Below are 20,500 nucleotides of genomic sequence, written 5' to 3'. Positions count from 1 at the left end.
CTTCTTCTCATGCACGAATACAAACTTGAAAAACAAAACAAAATACTAATTTCTACTCTAAAAAAAATAACATGAATAATAATAAATCAAAATTTTACCAACGTTGCCGACCCTAGGTAGCAGCGCCAAAAACTTTTTGCGTGTAAAACAACTAAAGCAAGTGTGAAAGTGTACACGTCATTTAAGTAATAAAGTGAACGTAATTATCATCTCCAAAGGAATTAAAAATTGGTAAGAAATTGAGTATGTTATTATAATACAATTAATTATACTAAAATATCAGGAAATAATCTCAAAGTGAATAAGAAACTAGATTAATGAATTACTAAAATTAAATGATAAAAACAAAGAATTGATATGGAAAATAAAATGATGTGGCAATTCACAGAGAATATCAAGAGTATTTATGTTGTTGAATGATTAGGATTGGAATTATTCTAGAGAAATGTTCATATCAAGATAATGCCATGGAAAAATATTGTCTAATCTACTGCCCAGAGATTCGCTACTGTGACCTGCCTATTTTGATAGCTAGATCTTAAGCTAAACATCTAAGTTCATGTACGTCTATAGAACTTGGGATTGATAAATGCAATGAATGTCTTCTGTGTAAAACTTGCAACATCTGTGTCTAGAGTGCTACGAATATTCTATTGAGTATTCACTTGCTTCAAACAATTTAAGATCCAATATTCTTAACCTTTTCAAAATTAAACACACCTAAGTACACAAGATACATTCAATTATGTCTAGAGCTTGCATGCATGTATTTGAAATAAGCTTGAATCAACTGTAACATTTATATAAACAATAAAAAATCCTAGGCATTAAAGATGATAAAACATTCACCCAAACAACTCCAACCCAGAAAAGATTTAGTTCATGGGTGGAAAAGTAAACACCAAAATAGAATTATTCATCAACATTTCTCAATTAATTTTGAATCACAAAAAGTTCAATCTAGAAAATAAAGGTAGAACTGTAGGAAGTTAATTCCATACTCTAGCTACTCTTTGTTCTTTAGATTGCTCGTGATTCCAGGATAGATTTCTCTTCCTCTTCCTCACGTCTATATTTTTCTCTCTTCTAAGCTATTACCTTTTCTTTGTTTGGAATTCTCAAAAGGATTTATTCTTTGCATAGAGAGAGAATTGTTATCACCAATCTCTTTCTCATGCTCCTGTTCTCATCTTTCTTCTTCTCTTTCCTTCTTTTATTGGGTAGATCTGTCCCACCTTAGCACACATTTTTCATTCCTCTTTTCAGGTTGGTTTTTTTGGTACACGCATAGCTGGCTGAGAGTGGTGTGGATAGAGTGCTGAGTCATCTTCTTGGCATCATTCGTTGGTAGAGCAACAACTTCAACCCACTTGGATACATAATCAACAGTTAAAAGTATGTATACATCGACCCAAGAAGGTAGGAATCGACCCATAAAATCAATTTCCTGTACGTCAAATAGTTCCACTTCTAGAATAGTTTGTAAGGGCATTTCATACCACATCGATAGATTCCCATTTCTTTGGCAACAATCACAAGCTTGACAATATTCATGAGTATTTTTAAACATGGTTGGTCAATAAAAACCAAATTATAGACCTTTTGCAACAGTTCTCATGCCCAAAAAGTGTCTTCCATATGGTGTTGAATGACAATGATATAAAATACTTTGAATCTCGTCATCTAGAACACACCTCTAAATTATCTGGTCTGCAAAATGTTTGAAGAAAAATGGCTCATCCCAATAATACTACTCGGCATCATGGATAAATTTCCTTCTTTGATTTGTGAGCTCAAGTGGCAGCAATCTATTAACCAAAAAATTGACGATATCAGCATACCACAGTAATGCCATGGCAGCTAACAATTGTTCATTTGGAAAATCATCTTGAATGCACTGAATATTACCGTCTTCATTTCTAACTTCAATTTGAGACAAATGACCAGCCAGTTGATTTTCTCTACCTTTTCCATTTCTAATTTCTAGATCAAATTCATGTAGTAGCAATATCCATCAAATTAATCTTGGATTGGCATCTTTCTTGGTCACCAAGTACTTAATAGTAGAGTGATTCGTATAAACCGTAACTTTGTTGCCCACTAAATAAGTTCAGAATTTTTTGAAAGTAAATACCACAGCTAACAACTCATTCTCAGTAGTGGTAAAGTTTAGCATTGAATCTCTCATTGTGCAGCTTGCGTAGTAGATAGCATGAAATACCTTGTCCTTTCTATGCCCAAGTACTGCTCCTACGGTAAAATCACTAGAATCACACATAAGTTCGAAAGGTAAAGTCCAATCTGGTGCTACGACTATTGGTGTTGTGACTAGCCACTTTTTTAATTCCTCAAATGCTGCTAAGCACAGCTTATCAAAACTGAAAGATCTATTGTGTTCTAACAAGGTACACAAGGGTTTCAATATTTTCGAAAAATCTTTGATAAATCATCGATAGAATCCTATATGGCCAAGAAAACTACGAATACCTTTAACTTTAGAGGGTGGTAGAAATTTCTCAATAACCTCAATCTTTGCTTTGTCGACAGCAATTCCTTGCTGCGAAATTTTATGTCCCAAAACAATGCCTTCACAAACATGAAGTAGCATTTCTCCCAATTAAGAAAAAGGTTGGTTTCTTCGCACTAACAAAGAACTAACTCTAGAATTTTTTTAAACTGTCTTTAAAAGTATCCCCAACACTAAGGAGTCATCCATAAAAACTTCTAAAATTTTCAAAAAATATTGTCAACATGCAACGTTGAAATGTTGTAGGGCATTGCATAATCCAAATGGCATTCGTCAAAATGAAAAAGTTCCATAAGGACATGTGAATGTGGTCTTCTCTTGATCAGTAGGAGCTATGGCAATCTGGTTGTACTCCGAATAACCATCTAGAAAACAATAGAAGGCTTTCCCCGCTAATCTATCTGACATCTGGTCAATAAATGGTAGAGGAAAATGGTCCTTATTGCTTTGTTGAGTTTTCAATAGTCCATACAAACCCTCCATCCCATGACAGTATGAGTAGGAATAAGTTCGTTGTTATCATTGATTACCATGGTGACACCCCCTATTTTAGGTGCACATTGAACAGGGCTCACTCAAGAACTATAAAAAATTAGATATATAACTCCATCATCCAACCATTTGATAATATCCTTTTTTACGACTTCCTTCATAATGGGATTCAGTCTTCTCTATTGCTAGATAGATTTGTCATTGCAATCCTTTAGTAACATCTTGTGTATACAGATTGTTAGACTGATTCCCTTGATATCCGCAACCGTCAACCCTAGTGCCTTCTTAGATTTCTTTAAAACTTTCAACAATTAAGCCTCTTGATCTAATCTCAATGCCACAGAAATAACTACTAGAAATGTGTTGTTATCTCCCAAGTAAGCATACTTTAGATGTACTAGCAAAGGCTTCAATTCCAACGTAGGAGGATCTTCTACAGATGGCTGAGGAGGTTTAAAAGAATAGACTGATAAATTTAATGATTCGAAACTTCTCCTTGATCCATTCTCAATTTTCTTAGCTTCCATCAGTTACCAAGCTCTTTAATCATTTCCGCTTCAATTAACTCAAATGAGTTTGCTTCATCATTAAAACTATTGTGATAAAATTCTGTAAGTTCAATTAACTCAAAATGTTTAGCTTGAATATGTGGCTTGACAATTCCTAGATTTAGATCATCTAAGATCGGTACTACATGTCCTCTAATGGGTCAGTCTCTATCATCTATCATACTAGGAATGTCAGCATCCCTTCCATCCTAAGGTAATGGCTCTTCTCTAACCTGATCATTTCTAATTCTTTCCATTTCTCGCAATTCTTTTCTCTTTTTTCTCAAGGTTCTCTTAATTTCTGGATCAAAAGAATACTCTTCAATTGTAGAAACATCTCTACTCATGCACAAAAAAAATCCTGAAAAACTAAAAAAAAAAATCCAAACAACTGATTAAGTTAAACCTAACAAAAGTAAAAAGGTAATAACACACCAAATTTTTACCAATATTTTCGATAACAACCTATTTGTAGTGAAATCGGAACAGTGGTTTTGGGACCACAAATCCGATGTGAGAATTTTTATTTTTTTATTTTTTTAATATCTACAGTATGATAGCAAGGTGGAAACATGAAAATATACACACTTTTTTATGTCGTTTTTAACTCAAATTCATACAGTTTCGATAAATATATTGTTGAAAAATATATAATTATTATAAAATAATTAAATTACACTCAAATTATGAACACGTTGAATTTTAATTAATTTTATATCAAATTTTGATTATTTTTTATTATTTTTCACAAATTTACGTAAAGGGCAAAAAATGGCTTAGCAAACACTATTAGAAGCGCAAAACCGAGAAGCAATTTTGAAGCATCAAGGCAACTTAACTTTTCAACCTAAGATGGTTCAAATTATGTTTATTAATTCATAATATAATTAATTTTAATTTTAATTCAATTTACTTTGGGTTAAATAAATTATTGTTAATTAATTATGAAAAGTGGCCTAGTTGAGCTGAATCGAGAAAACCGATCTAGCTGAGCACTGGGCAGCCCAAAACCGTCCCACATGTCGACCCAATTAGCTTTCTTAGCTTGCAAAATGGCCCTTGAATACTCTTTCAAATTGCATTCAAACCCCTCCACTATTTATGCCTTTCTAGATTTGCCCCTACCTTAAAATAGCATATTTGAAATCTTCAAACATGCCACATGTGTGGCCGGCCATGGGGGGAGTCTTTGACTATTGATTTTAGCTATTTTTAGAAGCCTTTGCAACCTATAAATACCCCATTGGCTGCTCACTTCAAACACATCTCAACCCTTCTCATCTCTTTACTTCTCTCTCATTTTTCTCTCTTCATTCCCTTCCATTGTTCTTCATTTCATTCCCTTATTCCCTTGCGGATTTCACCTCTTGAAAAAGAGTCAATTAACCACCATTTGGAACAACATTCAAGTGTTTGTAGAAGCATTGGTTCAATAAGAACAAGCAGAGAAGAATGAGTGGAGCAAACTAGTGAAGTCTCGGAGAAAACACCAGATTTGATTCTTATTCCCCATCCTTTTAATTATTCTGATTAAACTGTTTCAAGGTAGAAATACTGTAACACCCCTCACCCATAATCAACGTCGATATAGGGCTACAGAGCATTACTGGACTTATAAAACAATTAAAACATACATTTCTCATACATTTTCAAAATTCATGCAATTATCATTCAACATCAACCACATTGTCCCTAATACGAGCCTATGAGGCCCAAAATATGCCTTATGAGTTGTTCGGGACCAAACTAATAGCTCGAGAAATCTTCAAAAAACTTATAAAATTTTTCAAATTACAGGGGACACACTCATGTGGCCCGGCCATGTGTCTCACACGGCCAAAGACACACTCGTGTCATAAGCCGCGTGGACATTCAAAATGGGATCACATGGCCGTGTTCCAGCCCATGTCTGACCTTGTGTAACTCGCTGACCTGGGCCACACGGCCAACACACATTTCCATGTGCCCTAAGGAATGACCACACATGCTCGTGTGCCAAGGCGTGTGCTAGGCCGTGCCAAACCTGTAGGGTATACTGACTTTTGCCACACGACCAAGTCACACGCCCGTGTACTAGGTCGTGTAGAGCATACTGACTTGATTTTTAATTCACAACCAGGGGACACACGGCTGAGAGACACGCCTGTGTCTTTGCCCGTGTGGACAAAAATAGGTTATTTACCAAGCCATTTTGTCACCAACATTTGTATACACCTACACGAAACCAAATGGCACCAAAACAAGACCTACATAGGCATTCAATCAACCTCAACCAAGCATCATTTATACCATTTCAATACCAACAAATACAAGGCACACAATATTACAACATGTCATTTAATTTATATCAAATTATCACATTCTTAAATCATCAATATGGTTACATTTCAAACATGCATTATTTTACCTATAATTCAAACATACCAAATCTCATATCTCAACCATTTAGTATCGCTAATTACCAATTATCACCAAGCATCACATATCCATCAATAAACACATAACCAAAGCCATATGCACATATGAATACACAACCAAATCAACCAAATTAAGCCAACTTTCATAGCTATATACAAAACAAAAATATTAACATTTACAAGCCATTTCGAATTCATTACAAAACTTTATATCAAAATGACAATAGTCCTATACATGCCATATATCCATAAGCATAGATTCGGAAATACCAAAGTGATAACTTGATAGTGTGATGCGGTCTCCGACGATTTCCAAATCTGAGTTGGCTTTGATTTCACTATAATAAACAAAGTAAGCTATAAAACTTAGCAAGTTTGTATAATAATAAATTCAATTAACCACAATATACAATTCAATCAATTGAATATATCAACATATAACTCATATTAGCTAACAAACCTTTCACATATTAAATCATAAGATTTGATGTCAAATTCACAGTTTTCTTCGATTCAATGCTCATACGGTTCATGTACATACCTGTACGATCTCGTATCAAACTTACACTTAACCACATTCTGACATATACACTCGTTGAGCTATTCGGAATACTATCGGATACTCAAGAATCTCGCACCCTAAGTGGCACATATATAGCCAAAGCTATTTCAATCTCGTATCACATATAACGCTCACACTAGAGCTATCAACGGGTCTGCTCACACAAGCTGACGGTCATGACGAAGCTACACGGTGCTACTCACACAAGCTGACGAGTATCCGCAACACATGCCAGATAACTCAGCCACCGGTAGGACGTACAGACTAACACCCAAATCACATAACCCCTAATGACATGTCATTCATATCCTAATCTATTCCTAAAGTTCAATCGGGATTTCTCACTTGCCGAATCGTCATCGAACATGTCTGTAGAGTTGTACTCACAACTTATGCAATATAAAGGCATTTTAAATACAATTATAACAAAGCTTGTTACAATGAACTCACCTCGAATGCAAAAACGGCGTAATAAGTCAATTAATTTAAAACCTTGCTCTTTCCCTGATCTAAATCCATATTTCACCTTACTTGATCTAAATAATATCAAATTTAGCTTATTTAATTATCACTCTATTTAATTTATTCCAAAATACACATTAGGGAAAATTTACAATTTAGTCCAAAATACACATTAAGGCAAATTTACACTATTGCCCTTAACATTTCAACATTTTTACAATTTAGTCATTCTTTCATAAAACCACAAATTCATGCAATTTAAAAAAAAGCCATACTAGCTGAATTTCAATTAATTCCCTAGCAGTCCATATTTTTCATTTATTCACAATTTAACCATAAAATTTACACATTTCACAATTTAATCCCTAATTGGACATTTTACTAAAAATCACTTAACAAATGTTGTTTATTTAACAACAAGCATGCATTTTCTACCATTAAACATGAAAATACAACAACATTCATTAATGGCAAAACCCTAAACCTTTAACAATTTTGCAAAATAGTCCCTGGGCTAGCGAGGCTAAGCTGCAATGATTCCGAAATCATAAAAATCATTAAGAATGGAATGAAGAGTCATACCAATACAAGGTAAATTTGTTTTTCCGAAATCTCAAGCTCCCATGGCTTTTTTTCTCACTTATTTTCGGTTGAAGATAGAAAATAAAAGATGAAAATTTGTTTTACTTAATTTAATTTATCAATTAATTACCAAATTACATAATTATTAACCTTTAAAACATATATTAATTACACTAAATACCAAGCCAGTATCATCCACTATCTCATAAATGGGTTAATTGCCAGATAAGGACCTTTATTTAATTTCATAACTATTTGACACCTTTAGCTATAAGAACACTATTTTTGCACTTTACACGATTTAGTTCTTTTCATCGAATTAAGCATTAAAATGATAAAATTTCTTAACGAAAATTTCACACAAACATACTATCATGCTGCAAACGTTGAAATAATAATAAAATAATTATTTCAACTTCAGATTTTTGGTCCTAAAACCACTGTTTTGATTTGACTAAAAACGGGCTGTTCAAACTCTCCCCCTTAAGGATTTTCGTCCCCGAAAATCTCACTAGAAAAGAGGTTAGAGTACTATTTTCTCCTAACTTCCTCGGGTTCCCACGTGGCTTCTTCGACCTCATGACATTGCCACAACACTTTCACCAAAGCTATGCTTTTATTTCTCAATTCTTTAACCTCTCGAGCTAAAATTCTAATCGGTTCTTCGTTGTACGACATATCAGGTTGAATTTCAATCTCTGACGGGGAAATTACGTGTGATGGATCTGATCTATATCGGCGCAACATCAACACATGAAACACATTTTGGATCATTTACAGCTCTGCCAATAAAGCTAACCGATATGCTACTAGCCCTATTCTTTCAATAATTTCATACAGCCCGATAAATCGCAGACTCAATTTGCCTTTTCAACCGAATCAAATGATCTTTTTCCATGGAGATACTTTCAAGAATACTCTGTCACTGATCTAAAATTCAATGTCTTTATGTTTCAAATATGTATAAGATTTCTGTCGATTTGAAGCTACTTTCAAACTGTCACGAATTATTTTCACTTTATCTTCAGTCTCTCTGATAAAATCAACCCCGTGAATCTTTTTCTTACTAAGCTCGGTCCAGAATAATAGAGTTCGGCATTTTCCATATAAAGCTTCGTACGGTGCCATTTTTATGCTCAATTGAAAACTATTGTTTTACGCGAATTCAACCAATGGTAAGTATTTCCCCCATTTGCCTTTAAACTTTAAAAGACAACAACGAAGCATATCTTCGAGAGTCTGAATTACTCTCTTAGACTAACTGTCAGTTTGTGGATGAAATGGGGTATTAAAATTCAACCTCGTACCCAGAGCTTCTTGCAATTTCTTTCAAAATCGTGACGTAAACTACAGATCTCTATCCGAAATAATAGAAACTGGCACCCCGTGCAATCTAACGATCTCTGAAATGTACAATTCAACCAATTTATCAAGCGAATAGTCTGTACAGATTGGAATGAAATGTGTTGATTTCATCAGTCGATCAACGACAACCCAAATAGCATCTTTCCTTTTTGGAGACAGGGGCAAACCCGACACGAAATCCATCGTAACTCTATCCCATTTCCACTCCGGAATCATTACTGGCTATAGCAAACCTGAAGGTACTTGATTTTCAGCTTTAACTTGCTGACAAACTAAACATCTTGATACAAACTCTGAAATGTCTCTTTTCATACCCGACCAGCAATACAACTATTTCAGATCATTATACATTTTTGTACTCCCCGGATGAACAGATAAACGACCATTATGTGCTTCGTGAAGAATTTTCTAAATGAGCTTGGAGTTCTTTGGTACACAAATTCTATCTCGAAACATTAAACAATCATCAGATTCGATTTGATAGTCTGAATCACTAGTCGATTCGCGTTGCACTCTTTTAACTTGCAGCTTGTTGTCATACTTTTGATCTTCACAGATTTGCTTAAGAATATCAGTTTACCTTTTAATTCAGCCAAAATCGAACCATCAGTAGACAAGTTTAGCTGTGTGTTCATCGCTCGTAAAGTAATTAATGATTTTCTACTCAAAGCATCTACGACTACGTTCGCTTTCATTGTATGATAATCAATCACTAACTTATTGTCTTTCAACAGCTCAAGCCATCTCCGTTGTCACAAATTTTCTGAGTCATTGGTGTAGAAATCATCGAGAATCCTTTTACAAAACATTGATAGTAGCCCGCTAATCCCAGAAAGCTTCTGACTTTAGACACATTTCTTGGTGGTTTCTAATTGATAACTGCAGAAATCTTGCTTGGATCAACTGGTATACCTTCCACTGAAACAATATGTCCAAAAAATCTGACCTCTCGGAGCCAAAACTCACATTTTCTACATTTAGCAAACAGTTGCTTATCTCTTAATGTTTGTAGCATAATCCTCTAATACACTGGATGCTCAGACTCATCTCGTGAATAGATCAAAATGTTGTCAATGAATACAACAACAAATCTGTCTAAATATGGTCTAAAAATTCTATTCATGAAATCAATAAAAACTGCATGAGCATTTGTTAATCTAAAAGGCATAACAAGAAATTCATAATGCCCGTACCTTGTTCTGAACGGAGTTTTTGGCACGTCTGAATCTTTAACTCGCAACTGATAATAGCCAGATCTCAATCAATCTTTGAAAACATTGTTGCTCATTTCAACTGATCGAGCAAATCATCAATTCTCGGCAAAGGATATTTGTTCTTTATCGTAACTTTGATTAGCTGATGATAATCAATACAAAGTCTCATGATTCATCTTTCTTCTTTACGGAAAATACCGATACAACCCAGGGCAAAAAACTAGGTCGTGCAAAACCTCTATCTGTTAATTCTTACAACCAAGGTTTCAATTCTTTCAATTCTGTCGAAGCCAATCTATACAGAGCTATAGATATCGGTGATGTTCTATTACTAATTCAATAGCAAACTCAACCTCTCTGATCGGCACTAACCCCGGTAACTCTTCTCGAAACACATCTAGATACTCACAGACTACTGGCACTGATTCAATCTTCGATTCAGACACTTTTGTATCGAGTACATATGAAGGATAAGCTTCACAACCTTTTACCACACATCTCTGAGCTAAAATTGATAATATCGCAACAAGTAATCCACTTGATTCATCAGATTCAATCCGAAGGATTTCATTATTCTAATATTTCAATTCAGTAGCCTTTCGTCTACAATTCACAACAGCATCATGCAGAAATAACCAATCCATACCTAGTATCACATTGAAATCATCAAATTGAAAAAGCATCAAATCAGCCAAAAAATAGTAACCCCGAATCATCAAAGGACATCTCTTGCAAACATTACCAACTAGAACATATTTTCCTAAGGGTTTCGACACTTTAACCACAAACTTGGTAGACTCAACAGGAAAGCTCTTACTAGACACTAAATTCATACAGATATATGAATGGGTCGATCCAAGATCAATCAATGCAATACATTAGTTTCATAAAGAGAAAATGTACCGGTGATAACATCTAGTGATAACGCATCTTCGCAAGTGCGAATAACGTAACCTTTGGCAGGTGCTTTAGCCTCAGATCTCACAGCTGAATCTTTTGTCGCACCTTTACTGCTGGTTACATTCCTCATATTTCTAGGTGGCCTCCCTTTAGTAGCTATGTTGCTCAACCTTGCATTCTGGAATTTATCTTTCTTAGCTAACTCTGGGCAATTTCAAATGAAATGATCTTGCGAGCCACATTTAAAACTATCTCCATTATTCATCTAGCACTCACCAAAATGTCGTTGATCACACTGTTGACGCTCGGGTTTATTATTTATTACGCTGCCAATACTCGATACTAATGTAACTTTAGTCTTAAGACTTCAATATTGCTTTGCGCGATCTCTATTTGGATACCCGATTGAAGTATTTGAACGAGTGTACGAATCTCTTGATTTCTTTGACAAAGATTGATATGGTTTACTCATCGATCACTTTCTCGAATCTCTAACCTCGAAATCATCTTTTCTCTTTTCTTTGTCCAATTCTTCGGCTTTTCAAGCTCGATCAACAAGCACAATAAATTCTTTTGCACATAATCGCCTCAGTTGAAACACATTCTCGAGCATACTTACTGAGTCTCACAAACTCTCATTCATGTTCAGTCACTGACATACGACCCTATTTCAGCTCCAAAAACTCTTTATGCATTTGGTCGATAAATCGTTGACTGATATATTTCTTTCTGAACTCAGCTTGAAAGAATTCCTAAGTGACCCTTTCTCTTGGCACCACTGATACTAGAGTATTCCACCACTTATATGCTATGTCCCTCAGAAGTGATACGGCATGTTTTAAACACTCAACCAGTGTACAAAAAAGCTCATCAAATTCTCGAATTGTATTTTCAAGCCAAAACTCGGCTCTCTTAGGATTTTCATCAACATTAGCTCTAAACACTTTGGCTCCATGTTTTCGAATCTTATCAACTGGTGGCTTATTAAATCTTAAAAATTCCATACCTTCACGACCTACAGGAACTGGTTGGGGATTATGTGGGGATGGAGGTTGTTGAGCAGCCGAATTTGTTTGAACAAACTCCGTAAACCACTCATTCATCATCTGAAAGAAAGCTTCTTTAGCCTCTCCTCCCTGGCTACCCGTTACAGGTCTCGACTCAAATTGTGCTACTCCGTGAATGGTGGCTGGCGCATTACTTTTAACATCATTAGCTACATCTGAGTTGGGATCCATTACTATATGGAAACACGATTTAAACTATCAAGAGATATCACACTATCACAGGTAATATATGGCATGTATAGGTAGACTTTAACATACGTTACGTTAATCAGAGAATCGACTAAATCGTAGCTCTGATACCAATAAATGTAACACCACTTAACCGCATTCAACGCCAAAATAGGGTTACGGAGCATTACCAGACTTATAAAATAATTAAAACATTCATTTCTCATACATTGTCAAAATTAATGCAATTATCATTCAATATCAACCACATTGTCCCTAATATAAGCCTAGAAGGCCCAAAACATGCTTTAAGAGTGGTTTAGGACCAAACTGATAGCTCGAGAAATTTTTAGAAAGCTTATAAAATTTTTCAAATTACAGGGGACACACGCTCGTGTGGCTCGACCGTGTGTCTCACATGGCCAAAGACATGCCTATGTCACAGGCTGTGTGGACATTCGAAATGGGATCACATGGCCATGTCCCAACTCGTGTTTGACCTCGTGTAACTCTCTGACTTGGGTCACACAGCCAACACACACGCCCATGTGGCTAGCCCGTGTGCCCTAAAAAATGGCCACAAACGCCCGTGTGCCAGGCCATGTGCTAGGCCGTGCCAAATCTGTAGGGTATACTGACTTATGCCACACGAAACAGTCACACGCCCGTGTGCTAGGCTGTGTGGAGCATACTGACTTGATTTTTAATTCAATACCAAATGACACACGGCCGTGCAACCTGACCGTGTGTCACACAAGGTTGAGACACACGCCCCTGTCTCTGTCCATGTAGATAAAAATAGGCTATTTACCAAGCCATTTGGTCAACAAAATTTGTATACACCTAGACCAAACCAAATGGCACCAAAACAAGACCTACATAGGCATTCAATCAACCTCAACCAAGCATCATTTATACCATTTGAATACCAACAAATACAAGGCATACAATATCACAACATGCCATTCAATTTATATCAAATTATCACATTCTCAAATCATCAATATGGTTACATTTCAAACATTCATTATTTTACCTATAATTCAAACATACCAAATCTCATATCTCAACCATTTAGTATTCCTAATTTCCAATTATCATATGCACATATGAATACACAACTAAATTAAGCCAACTCTCATGGCTATATACAAAACCAAAATATTAACATTTACAAGCCATTTCAAATGACTAAATTCATTACCAAACTATATATCAAAATGACCATAATCCTATACATTCTATATATCCATAAACATAGATTCAAAAATACCAAAGTTATAGCTTGATATTGTGATACGGTCTCTGACGATTCCCAAATCTGAGCTGGCTTTGATTTCACTATAAAATACAGAAAATAAACAAAGTACCTAAGTAAGTCATATAATAATAAATTCAATTAACCACAAATATATAATTAATCAATTGAATATATAAACATATAACTCATATTAGATAACAAACCTTTCACATATTAAATCATAAGATTTGATGTAAAATTCACAGTTTTCTTCGATTCACAGCTCATACGGTTCGTGTACATACATGTACGATCACGTATCAAACTTACACTCAACCATACCTCTGACATATACACCCGTTGAACCATTCGAAAAACTATCGAATACTTGAGAATCTCGTACCCTAAGTGCCACATATATAGCCAGAGCTATCTCAATCTCGTATCACATATAACGCTCACACTAGAGCTATCAAGGGATCTACTCACACAAGCTGATGATCATGATGAAGCTACACGGCCCTGCTCACACAAGCTGATGAGTATTCGCAACACATGCCAGATAACTCAGCCACCGGTAGGACGTACGGACTAGCACCCCAATCACATGACCCCTAATGACATGTCATTCGTGTCCTAATCTATTCCTAAGTTCAACTGGGATTTCTCACTTGCCAAATCATCGTCGAACATGTCTGTAGAGTCGTACTCACAATTTATGCAATATAAAAGCATTTTAAATACAATTATAACAAAGTTTATTACATACAAACTTACCTCAAATGCAAAAACGACAAAATAAGTCGATTAATCTGAAACTTTGTTCTTTCCCCAATCTAAATCTGTATTTCACCTTTCTTGATTTAAATAATATCAAATTTAGCTTATTTAATTATCACTCTATTCAATTTAGTCCTAAATACACATTAAGGCAAATTTACACTTTTACCTTTAACATTTCAACATTTTTACAATTTAGCCTTTATTTCATAAAATCACAAATTCATGCAATTCAACCAAAACCCATACTATCCAAATTTCAATTAAGTCCCTAGTAGTCCATATTTTTCATTTATTTCACAATTTAACCACAAAATTTACACATTTCACAATTTAATCCCTAATTGGACATTTTACTAAAAATCACTTAACAAATGTTGTTTATTTAACAATAAGCATTCATTTTCTACCATTAAACATCAAAATACAACAACATTCATCAATGGAAAGACCCTAAACCTTCAAAAAATTTGCAAAATAGTCCTTGAGCTAGCTAGACTAAGCTGCAACGATTCTGAAAACATAAAAATCATTAAGAATTAAATAAAAAATCATACCAATACAAGGTAAATTTGTTTTTCCAAAACCTCAAGCACCCATGGTTTTCATTCTCACTTATTTTTAGTTGAAGATAGAAAATAAAAGATGAAAGTTTATTTTACTTAATTTAATTTGTCAATTAATTACCAAATTACATAATTAACCTTTAAAACGCATATTAATTACATTAAATACCAAGCCAGTATCATCCACTATCTCATAAATGGGTTAATTACCACATAAGAACCTTCACTATTTAATTTCATAGCTATTTGTCAGATTTAGCTATTGGAACACTACTTTTGCACTTTACGCATTTTAGTCCTTTTCATCGAATTAAGCATTCAAATGATAAAATTTCTTAACAAAAATTTCACACAAACATACTATCATGCTATAGACGTTAAAATAATAATAAAATAATTATTTTGACTTTATATTTGTGGTCCCAAAACCACTATTTTGATTTGACTAAAAACGGCCTATTACAAATACATGGTTACCTCACGTAATCTTTTATGTGCTTATAAGATTGAATTAATTTTTTGAATTGGTATAGAGATATGTACGAGAGATTATTTTAATTTCATTAGTATGTATGTGCATTAACACATTTGCTTATTAAAATTTGTTTAATCGGTTGAATTGACATAGAGATGTAGTCAAGAGATAAATGGATTTTTGTAGGTGAGTATGTTTATAAGTTAAAAAATTGTCGAGTTGACGTGAATTTATTCGTAGCAATATGAACATGAGTTTAATAATTCTAAGTTAAGAAATATAATTAATGTCATCTTGATTAAAATCATCTTTTGAATTCGTGCACTGGAACTTTTATTTTATTTTATTTTACTTTGTTAAAATCCTAGTTTTTAATCACTTCTTCAAAACAAGTTATTTTTCTTCACCAAAGTGTTTTAAATTAATTTCATAAATAATTTTTTCACAGTCCCTGTGGGTACGATAACTCGACATTTACTTGTCACTTTATTAATTTTTGTGATTGTGTACACTTGCACATTTTCGTCGTTCCACAAGTTCATACAAAAATTTTGTTCAGAAATTTTATCATTTGCATGCTTAATATGGTAAAAAGGACAAATCGTAAAAGATGCAAAATTAGAATTCTATAAGTTAAAGGTACTAAATGGAAATGAAATTAAATGGTTAAGGGATTTAAGTGGTAATTATACCATTTTTATATTGAGTGGACAAATATGGACATTAATTAAACTAGGTTGTAGTTAAAAACAAAAGGTTATAAAAGTAATTAAATAAAAATATCATAATTAAAATTCAGTAAAAGATGTATCATATTCAACCTTGGGTGATACCACCAAAATTGAAGAAAAAGAGAGAACACTTAGGGTTTTGAAGGATTTGGTCATCTCTTCCTCTTGCATGTAAGCATTTTTCATCCCGTTTTTAATGATTTCTATGTTTTTGGAGTCGTTGTAACTCAATCTAGCTAGATCAAGGACTAATTTGCAAAACTATTAAAAGCTTAGGGTTTTTTCATGAATATATTCATGTGGTTTTTGATGTTTGATGGAAGAAAATGGATCTTTGTTGGTAGATAAACAACTTTTGTAAAGTGAATTTTATTGAAAATGTCAAATAGGGATTTATTTGTAAAATGTGTAAAATACATTGTGAAAATTGTGAAATAATGAATTGTATGAGTTGATATAGACCTATATGAAGTTTGGCTAGCTTGGGTAGGGATGAAATTGTATGAATTTCAAATTACGAGCTTAAGGACTAAATTATAGTGAAATCAAAATAATAGGGGCAAAAGTGTGATTTTGCAAAAAAATGAATTTGGATTGAATTGAATCGATGGTTATTAAATAGATTGAATTTATTTATTTAGATCAAGATAGACCTCGTATGGCTTTAGATCGAGGTAAAGAAAAAGCTTTGAATTAGTAGACTTTGTTTTTACGCCTTTATTGTCGAGGTAAGTTCATTTAATTAAGTAATGTTTTAATACTATCTTTTGAGCTATACGTAAATTACGGATTGTTATGTAAATGATCAATGCAAATCCAATGATGTTATGACATTTATCGAGCCCCGTTTAAACCTTAGGAATTCATAGGATACAAATGACTTGTCATTAGGGTTTCAATATTTCGAATGCTGGTCTTGAATTTCCTTCTGATGGCTGAGGTCTGGCATGTCTTTCGAATACTCCATAGCTCGTGTGAACAGCATCATGTAGGTTACATTTTGACCTAAGCAGGCCCATTTCACAATGTAACGCCCCGATTTTAGGCCTAGAAGTTTTAAGTCTTGTGTAGGTACAGTTAGGAGACTGCACATAGATATTTAGTTGTGCAAGAAAGTGACATAAATGTATGTCTGGCTTAGTGGTTGTGTGCTTTGGAAGTGTCTAGGAAGTCATGGGTTCAAGCCTTGGCTTTCACAAAAATTTTGCTTTTCAAGGATAAAACCCCTATCTTTGGTCAGTAGGGTTATAAGTAAAAGTTGTTAAAAACATGACAGAAAGGGCCTGCTGGCCTAGTGGATAGTGGCGTGTGGAGTATGCTAGTGGTCTGAGGTTCGAATCCCTACTTGTGCAAATAGTGATTATTTTTATGGATGGCCATGGGAGGTAGTTGTGTTTGACCAAAACACCGAGAAGTTTGAATAGTTTGAATTGGTCATGGAGGGATTGTAGGAGAGAGTTGAAGAGAGATACGACGAGAAATTTTAGATGAAATTTGTAGGGAGATGAAGGAAAGAGAGTGGTATGCCAAATGGGGACTCTAGGCACTTTTTGTTTTCAGTTTTGGTGGGTTTTTTCACTTCATTCGATTACTTTTCTTTGGAAAATCGATTGGTGTTTTCCTTTTGGGTGCTTTTGGGTTTTTCATTTTGGAGTCTTCTCCATTGTCGATTTCTCTCTTCTTTCCTCTCAAGTCATTCGATTTTTGCTCCTAGGTCTAATCAATTCTCCTCCCTCCTCTACTTCCCTAAACCTTATTCGTATAACCCTTTCTCTTCTCATCTCCATTCCTTCAACTTTTACCAAGCATTCCCTCTTTATTTGTTTAAACCGAACATTTCTACCCCCCTCACTTCTACATTTCGGTGCTCTTCTCCTTCCACGATTTTGTGTTAGCCGAATACTTTCATTTTTTTGCTTCTATTTTGTTTCGGTTAGTAAGGGTTCTCTGACGAATCGGTAAGTGCTCCTGTTTCCTCTTATTTCTTCTCTACCTATGTGATCTCTCTTCTAACAACTTATGATCTGCCAAATCATTCAAGGAAATGTGGATTCTATTTTGGAGGCTTAGGACGATGTGGTCTATCCACTTTTAGGGTAAGTGCTTTAAGTGCGATGTATTTCATAGTGGATTTTAAATACTTATCAATCGATCGAATGTTTCTTATGAAGGTTAGAGTTTTGGAGCAGTTTGTGGGTGTTAAGTCATTCGGGTTTTGTGATTGTTGGATTGGTAAGTGTCAGTGAATCGATCAAATCCTTTTCGATATTGTGGTTTGGAATAACAATGAATATAGGCTAATGAGGGGTTGTGGTTGACCATAGGTTTTCAATCTCAGAAGTGGTTCGGCTACAACATCACATTAGGTGTGTAACCACACTGCTATAAATGTAGATCGACAAAAGCTGATAAAGTATGACTGTTGACGCTACACGAGTGTGCGATTATTCGTGTGGTAAATTGAATGCATAAATGTAAGCGTTGGACCATAGAGGCCACCAAGAGCGGTTTTGCGGGCTTGGGCCACGTTGGGCCAAAACGGGCCGTGCGAGGCCTACGGGCTTGTGGGCCCTACATGGGCAAACCACACTGATGTGTGGCGATTAATGGGCCAGCCTGTGTAGTTTACACAACCAATGACATTTTTGGGCATTGTGGGCCACACAGGTGTGTGAGCCCATATGGGCCGCACAATGGGCCTTGGGCCCATTTTTCACTATTTGACTGTTAAGGTTGCACAGGTTGCTCGAGATGACTAAGACAACAATTTTTTATTGGAACGACGAATATGTGCAAGTGTAGACAATCGTATCATGTAATAAGGTGACAAGTAAATGTTGAGTTATCATACCCAAAAGGATTGTGAAAGAAAAATATTTATGAAATGTAAATCAAACACTTTGGTGAGGGGAAAAATATTTTGTTTTGAAGCAGTGATTTAAAAATTACAAATTAACTAAGTAATAGAAATAAAAATTAAAAATTCCAATGCACAATTTCAAAAATATGAGTTTTAATCAATAGGATAAAATTGTGTTAGATCAATTGCATTCCTTAACTTGGAATTACTAAACTATGTTTATGTTGTTACGAATATTTTCACGGCAACTTGATAATTTGTTAACTACTGTGCATACACACTTACTAAATTAACTAATCTCTTGAACATTTTTCAATGACAATTCAAACAATTAATCAATCTTCATAAGTACATATAGGATTAAGTGAGGTAACAATATATTTCCATATTGAAATAGTTTAATCACAATAATCTTGCAAGTTATGCAAGGTTAATGCACTATTTAATATCATCGGTAATTTAAGCCTCAGCTACCTTAGAAGATTAAACATGCACCAATTAAACATTTTGTCAATTAATTACAATTTAAATACACTTAATAATTAATTTTTACAATTTAAATACATTTAATAATTAATTCATTCATTATCTTACATTTTATAATGCAAGTATAACTAAAGCATGATTTTATTTAATTGAACAACTTACCAATGCCTATAACAGCAAAAACATGATTTTAATAATTTAATAGGATAGAATGCAATCAATCTAACACAAATTAAATTTGAGCCATTTTACTTAGAACAAGAACAACAACACAACAATCATTCATATTCATAATAACAAAATAAGCAAGAAAATTAAACATAGGGAACTAGGAAGCAAATCCAGGATTTCTCTGAAGCCAGACTAGTGCGCTCATTTTCTTCTCTACTTGTTTTATTGAACCGAGGTCTCTACAAATAATTGAATGATGCTATTCCAAGGTGGAAGAAGGATCTTTTTCAAGAGGGAAATTGTCAAGGGAAATGGGAAAATAAGAAAGGGAATGGAAAGAGAAAGTGAGTGAAATAGAGAGAGATGTGTGGGAATGAAGGTGTATGAAATGAGGTAACAAAGGTGGGTATTTATAGGTATGAATGTCTGCTAAAAATAACAAATTATTAGTAGCCACACACTCTGAATTGGCCGGCCATACAACAAGCAAGTTTGAAAGTTTCAAACTTGCTATTTGAAGCTAACGACAAAAGTTTAAAGGCACAAAAAGTGGAGGGGTTTGAATAGAGTTTAGGGAAACTTTGAGGGCTGTTTTGCAAGAATAAAAATAAGAAAAAAATCAGCTGATTGGGTCAACTTATTGGATGGTTTTGGGCTGCCAATTTGCTTGGTGGATCAGTATTCTCTCCTTAGCATACTAGGCCACTTTCTCCTTCAGGCTTTATATTAATTTTTAACCCAATTAACTTTGGATAAAAAATAAATATAAAGTACATAAAATAATCATAATTTGAACCATCCTTGGCTAGGTGAAAATTTATTATAAAATAATTAAAATTCAATATGTTAATAATTTAAGTGAAAATTAATTATTTTATAATTAAATT

This window comes from Gossypium hirsutum, chromosome A12 (assembly GCF_007990345.1).
Source record: "Gossypium hirsutum isolate 1008001.06 chromosome A12, Gossypium_hirsutum_v2.1, whole genome shotgun sequence".
Taxonomy (NCBI): Eukaryota; Viridiplantae; Streptophyta; class Magnoliopsida; order Malvales; family Malvaceae; genus Gossypium; species Gossypium hirsutum.
Note: the sequence above shows the minus strand (reverse complement) of the source record.